Source organism: Capsicum annuum, chromosome 3 (genome assembly GCF_002878395.1).
Source record: "Capsicum annuum cultivar UCD-10X-F1 chromosome 3, UCD10Xv1.1, whole genome shotgun sequence".
NCBI classification, from domain to species: domain Eukaryota; kingdom Viridiplantae; phylum Streptophyta; class Magnoliopsida; order Solanales; family Solanaceae; genus Capsicum; species Capsicum annuum.
Genome location: NC_061113.1, coordinates 231,476,693 through 231,493,771, shown reverse-complemented (window position 1 = coordinate 231,493,771; position 17,079 = coordinate 231,476,693).

Genomic DNA, 17,079 nt, shown 5'->3' with positions numbered 1-17,079 from the left:
ATGGAGAAACCTTCATCAATCCAGGGTTTTACATATGTATATATAAACTTCCTTGTAGGGGAAGGCTTCATAAATGCAGGGAAATATATATGGATTTAGTTTCCATTGAAAACTGGAGTTAAACAAAATTGTTTGGGTCCGTTCCCTATACGCGGCAAAGAGATTTACTATTTTCTTTGCAGTGTGTGGATTCAATCTTGATTTATATAAGGAAAATTTGGACTATTATGGAAATAAATTTAGAAACTTTATATAATTATTTTTTAAATCTTTCTTTTAAAAAAAAAAAAAATTATACTCCCTCCTTTTTCGTATTAGTTGGCTCCTATAGAGTTGGCATACCCATCAAGAAAAATATTTATTAGGGGTCTATTTTACCAAATTAGGCCTATTAATTATGCTTTGAAAATATAAATTTGAATGCATATGTTATGAAACAATAAAGAACAAAGAAGAAGAGTAGAGAGAATAGAGAGAGTAATTGCTATTTCTCTTGAGGGATGATATATAATGAAGGAAGCCTTTCTATTTAAAGGAAAAATTTGCTCCTAGTTTCACACTAAAATATAGACACATCAAATCCCGATAGACATCAAATAGATCTTGATAAACATTCACTATAATTGATATATATCATAACACTCCCCCTTGAATGTCTAACGATACGCATATAGGTTGTCTCATTAAGAACCTTACAAGGAAAACCTAGTGGGACAAAACCTCATAAGGGAAAAAGAGTACAACGCGTATTAACTCTCCTAATGAGAACATCCTTAACCTTTGCATCCCGATCTTGTGCACCATCTTCTTGAAAGTTTCAATTGGAAAAGATTTGGTGAATAAATCGGTCACATTGTCACTTGAACGAATCTGTTGCACGTTAATATCACCATTCTTTTGTAGCTCACGTATGTAGAAAAACTTTGATAAAGTGTGCTTCGTTCTATCTCTTCCCTTAAGATGTGCTATGCATGCTGCATTATCTCTGTATAAAACTGTGGGTACATTATCACATTTCAAATCTCATTTTTCTCGAATGAGATATATCATGGACCTCAATTGTACACATTCTCGGCTAACTTCATGAATAGCTATTATCTCAGCATGATTCGATGAAGTGACTAGATAGATTGCTTTGTATATTTTCAAGATATGACAGTATCCCCACACATCAATACATAGCCTTTTTGAGATCGAACTTTATGTGGATCAAATAAGTGTCCAACGTCAGCATGATCAATAACAAATTGACTGAAAAGGCTATATCAGGCCTTGTAGTATTTGCAAGATACACTAGTCCATCACTTGCACTAGAATATAATAATCTATTGCTTTTGAAAACTCTCCAAGAGTTTCAATAATTTTCAAGCTATAAGCTTAGGATTCTAAATAAGTTTTTCAGAAACTTTTATATGCTTCAAACATTTTAAATCCTTAGAAAGTGTTCGTTTAAATTTTGTCATGTGACAATATTCAACATTCCATATGTGACATCTTCAAGTGTCTGAACTGCAAATCAAATAAGTTTCACGCTTATCAAGATGCATCCTTTCATGTCACTAGATAAATGTTTCTACGTCAGCGTGCTTAAATTAACGTAGATTCAGATCCTCATAATCTTTTACAATATTACGTCAATATTGTATCAAAGATATCGTTGACGGTTTCTCATTTTGTATCGATTCGCAATGTGACATAACATTTTGAGATCTCATCACTTCATTATTTTCAGGTACCTGAACCTATTATAAGGTTTCATGAAGTGTTATGTCATAGGCTCTTCAAGAGCACATTACCTTCTTATTATGATTATTTGCTCCTTGTTTCATTTGGAACCAATTAGTCTACCATGTTTCATGCATGCATAGACTTTGTCCTTCAAGGACATAAAATAGGAGCACTTGCAACTTAATATGATATGCATTCAGCATTTGACTTGAATTACTTTTAAATGAGCATCTGATGATAATTCCTAATATACTTCGTAGCTGCTTATAATCTCCCCCTTATGTTAGAAAAACTAACATACATCCTCCATTTTATTTGAGAAATCCATCTTTGTGCATCATGGTATGTCCATTAATCGTATACTGCATATCAAAACTATTAGATGGAATAGTTGGTTCCTGACCTTGAACCAATTGATAGGAAAGAAATAATCATAATTTATTGGTCTAATGCATACAAGTGTTATTGTATGCAACATATCATATTTCATATCAATACATGAAGCTTTGTTCTCATTAATAATGGTTTAAATTTTATCAAAGGCATTCAATATCAAACCATCATCATCAAGATTGTTTTGATTACACAATCTGAAAGTTATGTTCTTAACTAAATTTTATTGGGCAAGCAACTTTATGAATGTCAAACGTAGGTTGACAATGAATGTACATGTGATCAACTTATTGATGCATCTTTTCAACATATCACATGATAGGTGAACGAGCCCTTATTCACTTTTTATACTTTTTAGATTTTAAGGGATCCGATCCCAAAATTAGTTGGTCCAGCCAACTAATCTTGAGCTTATACTTTTCAAATTTTAAGGGATCTAATTCCAAAATTAATTGGTTCAACCAACTTATCATGAGAACAAGCAACATTCAAAGTTCATGAATTTTTCTTTTTTAATTCTTCAATATATGTTTAATACTCAATATGCACATTTTCGAGATGTCATAATCGTTCATATCAACTTATGAACTCTTAGTAATAAACACAAACTTACCATGACATGTATTTTTTTTCTTTAGTAAATTTTAGATTTATTATTACATGAATAAATTTCAGATTTACTATTTTAGAAGTAGATTTAAAACAACCGTTCTCAGTTATTCTGTCTCATTCGGAGGCGAGTTGTGATACCATCACAATCAAGTGCACATTTTCATTAATAACCTTCTCATTCCTCAGGAATGAAATATAATCGTGCCTTAAGCCTATCAAATTATAATATCTTATAACGTTTTTAAAGATTTTGCTACTTCAGGAGCAAATCGAGGCATAGATATGATGTAGATAAGTTTTCTCTAACATATCTTATGATCATAATACACGTGTGAAAATATCATCACTTTTGATGATCATTATCATATTGTCCCTCCACGCGTATATTTGTGCATTCAACCACTTGTTTTCTTTCAGACACATTATGCACTGCTATCATATACACTTCAAGAATAAAGTAAGTTGTCATATTTCAGACTTATCATATATTGATACCACATTCAATTCATGGAATGAAGCATATTCAATGGGACATATTTCATGACTTTTCATTAAAAACATATTGTTTTACCTTAGCTATCATAATATCATCAATATAATGCATTGAGATTCAAACTCAACGTCTTACCCATATAAAGGAGTCTTAGGCATAAATTGATGAGACTTAAATCCAACATATTATCATCCTTTTTGATAATATTGTTTTGGGGAATAAATTTAAAATATAAATGGTTCCAAATCAATTATTTTTTCTCAAATTTAATAATAATTATATTATTAGTAACAAAAGACAGATAACATAAGGAATTACTAACCTTGAAATTACCTTTAGATTTATAATTTTATCTGTTTGGCAGAGTCTCGTGCTGATAACGTATTATGCACCAATAAAGAACAAGGAAAAAGAGTAGAGAGAATAGAGAGTAATTGTTATTTCTCTTGAGGTATGATATACAATGAAGGAAACCCAGGAAAATTTGCTCCTACATTCACACTAAAAGACAGATACATCACATCCTGATAGACATCAAATATATCTTGATAGATCTTGATAGACATTCACTATAATTGATATATATCATAATAGTATACAACCTATTTAGCCATTTAGTGATAAAGGTGTTATTGGAAGAACATATTAAAATCCTCTTAATTTTATTAATGGAATAACTAAATTGAAATAAATATTATTAAAAAAGGACCAATTAAAATAAAACGAAAGAAGTAATACACTGATTCACTTTTACCTATTCACTATAAAAATACAATTTATCTTCAGTCGACACTTTTAGAATATCAATAGAAAACATATTTTTTTTCTTGTTTTACTCTCGTGCTTTATTACTTATTCCCCAGGTCACAAGTTTATAATCATACATCAATTAGTATGAGTACTGTAGTAAAATATTTATTCCCCAGGCCACAAGTTTATAATTATACATTAATTAATATGAGTATTGTGGTAAAATATTTATATTTTCGTCATTTATTTTTATTTGTCACGTTTCTCTTTATGAAAGTCAATTTGACTAAATTTCAAAGTTAAATAAAATAGATTAACTAATATTTCCTACCGCTTAGTGTGCTGACAGTGGAACGGAAGATTAGTCTCACGGCTGCCGGTTGTGGGGATACCTTAAGAAACAAAAAAAAATAAAAAAAATACTTTAAATTCAAAATTAGATGTTCGAAAACTACACAGAAAAGATTATAAGTAGCAAATTGACATCAATTAATATGAGTATTGTGGTGAAATATTTATACTCTCGTCGTTCATTTTTATTTCTCATGTTTCTCTTTATGAAAGTTAATTTGACTAAACTTTAGAGCGAAATAAAATAGATCAATTAATATTTTAAATTCAAAAGTAGATGATCGAAGACTATCCAGAAAAGGTTATAAGTTGCAATCTTTCTAATGTTGATTTGATGAAAAAATATATATTAAAATATTAATTAAAATTTATATAATTTGACTCTATATAAGCGAAAAATGAGGGAGTATGTATACATACTTTTTCCGTTCATTGTATTTGACCTCTATATCAAAAGAATAAATATTTTATTTTCTTATCTATTTTAGTAAATCAAGATTGTGTTAGTACTTCCCTCTGGTCCATTAGAAATAAATTGTTGGAAGTGGACCATTTCTTAAGAAAGATGTTTAAAGACATTCATCAAAGAATAAGTTGTCAATATTATTTTTTAGATCTTTTCTAAACTCTTTTTGAAAGTGGAGATAGTTATTACTCCATCCGTCCCAAATTATTCGTCCTAAATTTTTTAATTTGATTTTTTATTTTACTTATTTTTTTTTCATTTATCGAGAAGAGATAAAAAATTTTTTTCATATTTTACCCTTTGCATTAATTACTTTTTCTTCAAATTAAAATATAAACATTATTTAATAGGAATATTGTGATAAACTAGTCATATTATTAATTTTTTTTTTAATCAATGTGTCATCTCAATTTGAGACAGGTAATTTGGGAAGAAAGGAGTATGTGATATTTAAAAATAGTTGAAACCTCCATTTAAAAGAAGTATAATATTGATAAAAGAATAATTAATATATTCTTAAACTTAGAAAATTCATTAATTTTGAATCATTAAAAAAGTGTCAACAAATCGTTTTTATTAGACTAAAGAGGGGATTGAATAATTAAATAAAGTAATGTTAACAGTCAAATTTAAAGTTTTAAAATATTACTCTCTTTATTTCAAAATAATTGAAATGTTGGAGTATTTTTTAATGTTTAAATTAATTAAATTGTTTATTATTCAAGATATATATTGATTTTTTTTTTCAATTTTATCCTTCATTAATAATATTTCTAGGTTGAGTTTCAAGAGACTTAATTTTCTTGAAAGTTTCTTACATTAATGTGACTTAAATTTTCATTGACTATGACGCATTCAATAACAACAACAAACCCAATATATTCCCAGCTAGTGGGGTCTGCGGAGGGTAAAATGTACGCAATCCATACCACTACCTCCGGGGAAGTAGAGAGACTATTTCCAATAGACCCCCGGCTCAGGACAAAAGGACAAAGGACAAAAACGTCAAAAGCGTGCAACAGGAATAAAATAATACAACAATAAAGTACTCAAACAGACAATGGACCCCCCTCTCCCACCTCTAGACCTACCAACCAAGCTACACCAAATCCTCCTAACTATAGACTACGACTCGACGACCCACCTTAGCCTTCTACCCTAATGTTTTTCCTCCATACTTTCCTATCAAGGTTCATGTCCTCAGTAAGCTGTAACTGCTCCATGTCACGTCTAATTACTTCTCTCCAGTACTTCTTTGGTCTATCCCTCCTCCGCTTGAAACTATCCAAGGCCAACCCCTCACTCCTACGAACAGGGGCATCCGTGCCCCTTCTCATCACATGACCAAACCATCTCAACCTCACTTTCCGCATCTTATTTTCCACCGACGCCACTCCCACCTTCTCCCGAATAATCTCATTCCTAACTCTGTCAGCCCTCGTGAATCCACACATCCAACGCAACATCCTCATTTCCGCCACCTTCAACTTTTGGACGTGAGAGTTCTTAATAGGCCAACACTCCACCCCATACAACATAGCCGGCCGGATCGCAACTTTATAGAATTTGTCTTTGAGCTTGAGGGGCACCTTCTTATCGCATAAAATCCGCGAAGCAAGCTTCCATTTCATCCAACCTGCCTCAATACGGTGAGAGACATCCATATCAGTCTCTCCATCCCCCTGAATCATAGACCCAAGATACTTAAAACTATCCCTCTTACCAACCACCTGCGAATCCAACTTTACTACCTCCTCTTCCTCTCGCCTCGAGTCACTAAACTTACACTCCAAGTACTCTGTCTTGGTCCTACTCAATCTGAATCCTTTAGATTCCAGGGTTTGTCTCCACACCTTTAACTTATCATTAACACCTCGACGCGACTCATCAAGCAACACTACATCATCCACAAAAAGCATACACCAAATTTGAAATATGAAAAACACATTATATCTACTTATCTTTTCTCATTCATCTTCATATCAAATTTGAAAAACAAAATATAGAAAAGATTTTATGAATTTTAATTTCGTAAATTCGGTTGAAATAGTTCACAGTACTATCATTATGAAGATTTGATTGAAATAATTCAAGACACAATCATGAAAGACTCGATTGAAAAAGTTCATGACACTATCAATGACTCTAATGTTAATGAAGACTCGATTGAAATAGTTCAAATCATTGAAGTAAACCTTTTTTATAAAATAAATTTAGAGGGAAATTAAAATTTAAATTTGGCTTCATCTAAATTTTTAAAATTTTACCTTCAAAAATTCATTGTCAATGAACATGTTTAGTCATTCTAAGAGGCATTTTTTAGATTTAGTAATAGAAATAAATGAATAATTTAAGTGAGTATTGAGAGTGATTAGTATGGTCATAATGTTTTGAAGTCTGAAAACAAAAATGAAAAAATATGACGAATTTATGTCTTATTTTTCTTTTCTTAAGAGATGTGTCATACCCTAACAATTCAATTATTTTAAAATGAAGAAAGTATTAATAAAGTTAATTTTGTAAAATATATTTTTAGTAAAAATTTCATTAAGAAATATATGAAGTTACTGGTAATGATCAAATAATATAAAATCCCGAGTTAACATGTGGTTAGCGGCACAAGGGCCAATTTTCATGCACCAAATTAATACTACTTTGTAATATTGTATTTAGATTTTATTTAGGGTAACTTACATAAATCTCTGAATTTTTAAGTGATATTACATAAAATTTTGATTATTTTATTAATTATATTTTATCTCGTTTTTTTTTTAAATAGTGGTATATATGTTACATGGTGATACATATAAAAAATTGATACATTTGAAACTAACAAGATATTTATTTAAGGAAATAATAAATTCTCTTTTATTCATTGTATTCTTTTATTTAAGGAAGGATATCTAATTTTTCTCCTTTTTTAGATTTATTTTAGATGTTTTAATTATGTTTCTCTTTTTTTTTTGTCTTTAATTATGAAAAATATGTTTTTTGGGGTCTTTTTTCTCCTTTTTCGTCTTTAATTTCATCTTAATTTTAGTTTGCTTTTTTTAGATTTCATTTTATTTATGTTTCAATTCTGCTTTAAGTATTTTTTTAAAAAAAATATTATTACTTTTATTTCCTACACTGACTACACCTTTACCTTTTACTAATAACATATGAATCACCAAATAATTGAAATAAATAATTGTATCTACTATATGAATCACCATAATATCATATATATCACCCATTAATATTATATGAATCACCCAATAATTGAAATAAATAATTGTATCTACCATTGAATCGCCATAATACCATATATATGAATCACCCAATAATTAAAATAAATAATTGTATCTACCATATGAATCACGATAATACCATATATATCACCCATTAATATCATATGAATCACCCAATAATTGAAATAAACAATTGTATCTACCATATGAATCATCATAATACAATATGTATCACCCATTAATATAATATGTATCACCCGTTAAAATTATACAAAATGTATCTATCGTATGAATCACCATAATACCCATATAATGATATCATATTTATAATTCATATGAATCACCATTAAAAAAATAAATATGTATGAATAACTAAATAAATTTATATATGTATCAATAGATATTTTTTAAAAAAATGGGAGAAATTTTAGAAGAGGAAAAAAAGTTGGATGCATTAATGAAGAAGAAAAAATCAGGAAGGAAGATGATTTAAACATTAATGGAAGAGAAAAATTAGGAAGGAAGATGATTTAATTGTTGATAATTAAGGACATATTTTAGGAAAAGAAATCTTGAATGAGTTAATAGTGGGGTAAAAATAGGATGTGGGGTTTTCTTGATATGTATCAAGAGTAAAGTTGAAAAATGGGATTTTATTTAAATTTTTAAAAAATAAGAGATATCAAGCAATAATATAGTCTCGTAAATATGGAATTTGTGTAATTTATCTTTTTATTTAAGTTAATTCCAAGCCCTATAAAATGACATCAATTTTGTGGGATTATGTTTCCATCATGCCACTATTACTTTAGTTCTAATGTTTCGCTAATGCTTTTAATCTCGTCAAACGACCTATGTGAAATATAAGTACTCATTCTGTCTCATTTAGTTCGTCACCTTACTAAAAATAAATATCTCATATTAATTGATTATTTAAAATTATTTTTTATATTATTCATATAATTAATAGTATACATTAAATATGAACAATTACAACTCTAATATACATTTCTTTGCCAAATGACTATCATTAATACGGATTAAGAGCAAAATAGTAAAATTTATTATTCAATTTATAATTTTTAATCATCATATAAAGCTGAATGTGCCCAACTAAAATGAAACGGAAAAAATATAAAGAATTTTAAGTGTTAAAGGCAACAAATAGTTAACCAATCTTAAATAGAGCGATACATTGAAAAATTATTTAACCGATTTTAATAAAATACATCGTGAAAGCTCATATAACTGATTTTGACTTACTTCTCGTTGAGTCATTGTGGTTTGTGTTAATTAATGGGAAGCCAGACGAAAGCTGCACTAAATTGATAACTTATATAAACAAGACTTATACATTACGAGTTTGTTTGGTACGAAGGAAGACGTTTCTAACATTTTTTGAAAAATATTTTTCAATTTTCTCATATTTAGTTGGATTAAATATTTTGATAAATGTTTTTCAAATCAACTTATTTTCCTCAAATCTAAGGAAAATGACTTTCCTTCAATGAGTAAGGAAAATATTTTTCAAAACTTTCTCTTTTTTTAGGTAAGACAGAATTGTTTTAAATTAAAAGAGAGAAGAGCCGTGCCTAGACAGACTCAGTTATAAAAATAGGGAACTTGTGCCCCTGAGAATTCAAAAATAATGGAACATTTCTATGAAAAGTAGTTCCAGAAATGTCTTCCCAAACTTTCCCAACAACAAAACATGGTGGTGATGCAAAAACTTTGGCTCTTTCCTTAGCATTCTTGTGCAGCTCCGTACTTTGCAAGTGTATCAGCGACCCTGTTCTGCTCTCAGTAGCAATGCTGAATGACAGATCCTCCCAATTTTCTTATCCATGATCCGCAATCAGTAATTAGATGATCATATAAAAGGTTACCTTTTGATAACATCAAGATTACTTCTTCAGAATTTATGTTGATAACAATAAGAGTAAGATTTTGTTAATGAGCTAGTTTTAACCCCTCCTTAAGGGCCATAAGTTCCATATGGTTATTAGAGCCGTACATGAAGCTTCAGTAGAAACCTAAAATCCAATCACCCCTATTGTTTCTGATGACTCCTCCAGTGCCACCCTTACCAGGATTCCCAATGCAGGAGCCATCAGTATTTAGTTTAAAGGAATTGTGGTCAGGGGGAAACCATTTCACCCTGACAGAGATCGTGGGGTTGGGAGGATTATGGTTGTTGATGTGGTGGAATTCCATAGCTTCAGCATAAGCTTCCTTAAAGCAAGAAGTAACTTGATTTCCTCCGAAGACATTGTTATTGCGAGTCTTCAAATTATCCAGAGGCAAAAGGAAATGAGAGTTTCCCAGGTGATGATATTTTCAAAGTTCGAGTATCTAATGAAACTCCAAGGGTTCCACCATTGACCAGTATTGAACAAGGTAGGGAGGAGATGGTCATGCTCTTTGAGCTAGGCAAGCCCAAAATGCCTTGGTCTTGGTGCACTCAAAAAGGATGTGTTGAGTGTCTTCCATATGGTAATTGCATAGTTGGAAAGTTAGATCAAGGTTAATGACCTAGTGGAGAAGAGTAGCCTTGGTAGCAAGGCTATTGTGGTGGAGTAGTCAAAGGAAATACTTAATTTTATTAGGAATGTTAAAGTTCCAAATCTAGCTAAAGTGAAAAGGGTTGTGGGAGTGGGAACTGTAGTGCATAGAGATAAGGTGGTAGGCACTCTTGCAAGAGAAGGACCCATTACTAGTGAGCCTCTAAGAAGGGGTATCAACTTGGATTCAAAGGTTAGGGGAGAAGGAGGCCAAGATGTTGTGTTTAATGGCATTAGGAAGGTCAAAGGGGACTCTACTCAGGTCCCAGCCTCCATTCCGCCAGATCTCTGAGAGTATTATAATTTGGGAGTCCTTTGGGAGGGGTCCATGAATGATGGTACTGAAGGGGGGATGGTTTGAGATCCATCTGTCCCTCCAGAAATATGGTTTTTTTGCCACCAGTGATATACCATTGGATACCATTTTTGCAATGTTTCCCCCCCCCCCCCCCTTACCCTCACTCGGATGGCCTTCTAGATTCTAGAATGATTGTGAAGGGAGATATTGTTATTGCTGCAATATTTATTGTTGAGGATCCTGGCCTAGAGAGAGGAAGGGTTGGTGTGGAATCTCCAACCCAAACTGCACAAGAAAGAGTCATTCTTGTAGCATGTCTTTTGCATACCCATCCTTCTCTTTTTTGAACTTGGTAATAGTGTCCCATTTGGTTAAATGGGCATTTTCTTTTTGGAAGCATTGGAATCCCAGATAAAGTTACTTTGAATCATGTCAGCATGTTTATGTATACTAGAGGGAAGGTTGATGTACTACATAATGTGGTTACGAATATTGCTGAGACTGGACTTAGCAAGGGTGGTCCTCACAGTCATATTGAGAAACTTGGCCTTCCACCCTGCCATTTTGGTCTTCAGGTTATTCAGGATAAATTGGAAGTTTCCAGGAGAGGGTTTTTTATGAAAAATTGGGAAACCAAGGTATTTCCCAAAGGACTAGGAAGGTTTTATGTTGAGGCCAACTCTTGTTGAAGGGCAGGGTTGCAATTCTTGCGAAAAGGACTTTGGATTTGTAAGAGTTCACTTTTTTTCCAGAGTGGAAGCTAAAGCTGTCAAGAACTCTGTTGATAGTGAGGCAATTTTCTTTGTTAGCTTGGCAAGAAGGGTGAGATCATCCGTAAAGAAAATGTGAGCTATGTGGGGGCCTTTTCTGTTAATGGAAATGGGATTCCATCGTAGTATGTCAACCTCATGATTGATCCTCATAGAGAAGAGTTTCATACAAAGAATGAAGAGATAAGGGGCAATGGGGTCACCCTGTCTAATTCCTCTAGTGGGGTGGAAGCTAGGAGTCTTTCCCCCATTGACTAGGATGAAGATAGAGGAAGAGGAGACACAAGACATAATGAGGGAGATCATTTTGGGAGGAAAATTAAAGTAGATCAAAGCTTGCCTGATGAAGGACCACTCTAGTTTTTTAAGGTTTTCTCCAAGTCAATCTTGAGAATCATATTGACCTGTTTACTCTTAGATTTAGCTAGATGGTCAATGTATTTTTGGACAATGATGGCGTTGTCAGAAGCTTTTCTTCTGAACAGAAAGTTGGCCTGGGTGGGGCTAATTAACTCTCCTTCTGTCAAAACTCTATTTCAACATCACTCTTAAGTTGCAATGTTCATATAACTCTCAAAACCACCCATCCCTGCCTCGATACCCAATCCCCTGCCACTCCACCCTCATCCAAAAAACATATTTAATTTTTTAAAAAAATATTTTAAGCTTTTTTTAATCCATCCCCTCCCCCCTCTACCCCTTCTTTAAAAAAATATTTTTGTAAAATAATCAAACTTTTTTCTTATCCGATCCTCTCTCCAAAAAAAAAATTAAAGTTTTAAAAAATTTCTTTAAAAAAAATTTAATTTTTTTCTTACCCCACTCTCACTCCTTACCCCTGCCTCACTCCTTACCACCCGTCGCCCACATCTCCACCCCTACCTCCAAAAAAATTTTATTTTAATATTTTCAAAAAAAATTCAGAACTTTATCTTAACCCTCCCCTACCACCTATTCTGACCCCTTTCAGCCCTAAAAAAAATAATTTTTAAAAATTTATTTTTTAATAAAAATTTAAATTTTTTTTCTTACACTATTCATTTTCATTATTTTTTATTAAATATATATTAATACTTTTAGAAAATATTTTTCAACTTGTATAACGAATACAAAAATATAAATAAGAAATAACTTATTTTACTAGAAAATGTTTTCCTCTTCCATATTGATCTCGCACCCTAGAAGAAAATATTTTTCGAGGTCAATTTTTTATTTTTTTTGGTTTAACTTGTAATTTGATTGATGACCAAAAAAATATTTACAATCATATCAACACAGTCAAGGACCAACTGTTCTCTCTAGAACACTAGTAGTACTTCTATCACTACTAGATAATGAAGGGACCATTTTACGAGCTCAATATTATAGTTTTAAATATATTTATCAGTATTTAATTAATTTATTAAAAAAATTAAACTAATATTTTGAAATAAATATGATAGAAAATGACAATAGAGATCACATTTTTAAAAAAAATATTTTTTTTTTATAAAATAAAATAATAACTTACAACTTTTGTAAATTTTCATAATTAAAATTAAAATATAGTATGCTTCAATGCTTATTTTAACATCAAGTCAAAAACATTTTCTTGAATTAAAGTAGGTTTAATATTTTTATTTTTCAATTTTATTTAAAAATTATACAATAGGATAGATTTAAATTATAAGTGTCAATATAGTAACGTTTTTTAATAAAATCTTATGAGCAATATTTTTTTAAAATATGATCTTTTTACCTAATATACTATATAAATAAACATAAATAACGTATTTAGATTAAGGATGTAAGAGATTGTTCTTATCAATATAAATATATCATACATTCATTTTCAAAATAAAATAATATAAAAATACTATAGTTTCATTATTGATAGTTGAAAATTATTTATAAAAAGATAGAGCACTAATTAAATTAATATTGGTTGAGTTAAAAATTTTATTAAAGAGATTAAAAAATATTATGTTATTTAATGTTAGTTTAAAGTTATTTTACACGCACATTAATTTATCCATTATATCGTACTCTCTTTATTTTATTTTTTTACTTTATTTGGATTAGATACACATCTTAATATCTTATTCCTATGAAACTAAAAGTAATTTCACTAATATACCCTTAATTAAATGTTATACCTCTTTCCAAATCAATGATTACATTTATTAACAAAGACATAATAGAAAGATTTTGGTCAAATTATTCTTGAAAGATTAAAAAAGCTTTAGGAATATAAGACAACCCAAATTGAGCAAATAAAAAAGAATGAATGGAGTATTATATATCTTATTTTTAAGATTACAAATCTCAATTTTTATGAAAGCTTAAGCCTTCGTAATTCATAACTTTTTCGGTAGTAAAAGTTCTTTACACTGACTATTTAATGTACTTCAATTTTATTTTATTTTTGTATAAATTTATCTTTAAATATTTATTTTGCGAGTTGACATGCACATCAATTATGATTATACCTACAATCCATAAGTGAATACAAAAATTGTGTGTTTGAAGCCTATATGAATATTACATATGTAATTTTTTTTTCATTTCTAGTAAAATATTTATAGAATGATTTAATGATATTTTTTGTAAAATTATTAGAAAATGAACAAAAAAAAAAATCTTTAAATACATTAACAACTTTAAATTTTAACCCACCAAATTAATGCATGATAGTAATTTTTGAGAAAGAATTAAAATATTAAAAGTTTGGAGTATTGGAAATTTAGGACTGGGTTATTTTTTTCACTTAGGAAGTTTAAAATATAAGAAAATAAATATATGAAGAAAAAAATTCAACATTTACCACATAAAAATAAAAATAATTTTAGTTCTACATATAAAAAATTTAAATTTTGCGAAGGGAGATTCAGATTATAAATTTAAATTTATTTAAAATATTACTTCATAAATAATGTGGTTGAATAAGTTGGACTTAGAAGTGAAAACGTTGTTAGTCACATAATGAGTCCACTTAGAAAATGTAGATAGATAAGCTTGAAAAAGAGTGACTAATAAAGTTCTTTGTTGATATTATTATTAACTAATGATTGTACTCCCTCCATTTCAGAATAAATGAATTGTTGAGGTATTTATTGATATTTCAAAATAAGTGAATCGTTGAATGTTTTTCTAAATTTACCCTTATGATTTGACAACTAATTAACTTTTGAAAAGGTATTACCAAGGTCAGCTTTTTCTCATTTGGGGGTAAAAATGGAAAATTATGTTAAATTTATGTCTTTAATGTTTTTTTCTTAATCGGTGTGCCAAAATTCAATAATTCATTTATTATGAAACGGAGGGAGTATCATTTAGATGTGAAATGACAAATATATCTTTGATCGTCATTTATCTCACTCTTCTATATAATAACTAAAGGTGCATAGCCCGTGTCACCACGGGCCCAACATTATAAATATTTTTTAGCACTAAAATTCGATATTGATGAGATATAAACATAAATGTACACTGATTTAATTAAATATTATTAATTCTAATACATAAATGACTTATAATAATTAATTAGGGGTAATATAGTAAATCACGAAACAATTAAGGATAATATAGGCAGACATGTCATCTATTTTTTAATTAAATATTATTAATTTTTTAATAAATAAATGACTTATAATAATTAATTAGGGATGATATAGTAAAATCACGGTTAAAGTAGCTGAAATAAACGTCATCAATATCTATTTTTAAAATTAAATATTATTAATTCTAATATATAAATGACTTATAATAATTAATTAAGGGTAATATAGTAAAAAAATATTATTAATTCTAATATATAAATGACTTATAATAAATAATTAAGGATAATATAGTAAATCATGAAGAAATTAGGGGTAATATAGGCAGACATGTCATCTATTTTTTAATAAATAAATGACTTATAATAATTAATTAGGGATGATATAGTAAAATCAAGGTTAAAGCAGCTGAAACAAACGTCATAAATATCTATTTTTTAATTAAATATTATTAATTCTAATATGTAAATGACTTATAATAATTAATTAGGGGTATTATAATAAAAATATATTATTAATTCTAATATATCAATGACTTATAATAATTAATAAGGGTTAATATAATAAATCATGGAGCAATTAGGGGTAAAATAGTAAATGGCGAAGCAGTGGTCGAAACCAAATGACTTATAATAATTAATTAGGGGTAATATAGTAAAAAAAATATTATTAATTCTAATATATAAATGACTTATAACAATTAATTAGGGGTAATATAGTAAATTATGGAACAACTAGGGGTAATATAGGCAGACATGTCATCTACTTTTTAATTAAATAATATTAATTCTAATATATAAATGACTTATAATAATTAATTAGGGATAGTATAATAAAAAAATATTATTAATTCTAATATATAAATGACTTATAATAATTAATTAGGAATAATATAGTAAATTACAGAGCAATTAGGGGTAATATAGTAAATGATAGGGGGTATTATAGTAATCTAATTTTTAATTAAATATTATTAATTTTTAATCATAAATGACTTATAATAATTAATTAGGAATGATATAGTAAAATCACGGTTAAAGAAGCTGAAACAAGCGTTATAAATATCTAATTTTTAATTAAATATTATTAATTCTAATATATAAATGACTTATAATAATTAATTAGGGGTAAAATAATAAAAAATTATTATTAATTCTAATATACAAATGACTTATAATAATTAATTAGGGATAATATAGTAAATCACGGAGCGATTAGGGTGTAGTATAGTAAATGATAGGGGTAATATAATAAATGAAGAGGTGGTTGACTTATAATAATTAATTAGGGATAATATAATCAAAAAAATATTATTAATTCTAATATATAAATGACTTATAATAATTAATTAGGGATAATATAGTAAACTACGGAGCAATTAGGGGTAATATAGTAAATGATAGGGGTTAATATAGTAATCTATTTTTTTGAATTAAATATTATTAAATTTTTAATAACTAAATAAGTTATAATAATTAATTAGGGAAGATATAGTAAAATCATGGTTAAAGCAGCCGAAACAAACGTTATAAATATCTATTTTTTTAATTAAATATTATAAATTCTAATATATAAATGACTTATAATAATTAATTAGGGGTAATATAATAAAAAAATTATTAATTCTAATATATAAATGACTTGTAATAATTAATTAGGGATAATATAGTAAATTATGGAGCAATTAGGATGTAATATAGTAAATGATTGGAGGTAGTATAGTAAATGAAGAGGTGGTCGAAACCACCTTACTAGAGGTGCATGACCCGTGTCAGCACGGGCCCCAATACTATAAACATCTTTTAGCACTAATATTTGATATTGATGAAATACAAACATAAATGTACATTGATTTAAAACGATAACTTTTTAAATAATAACTATTTGACGG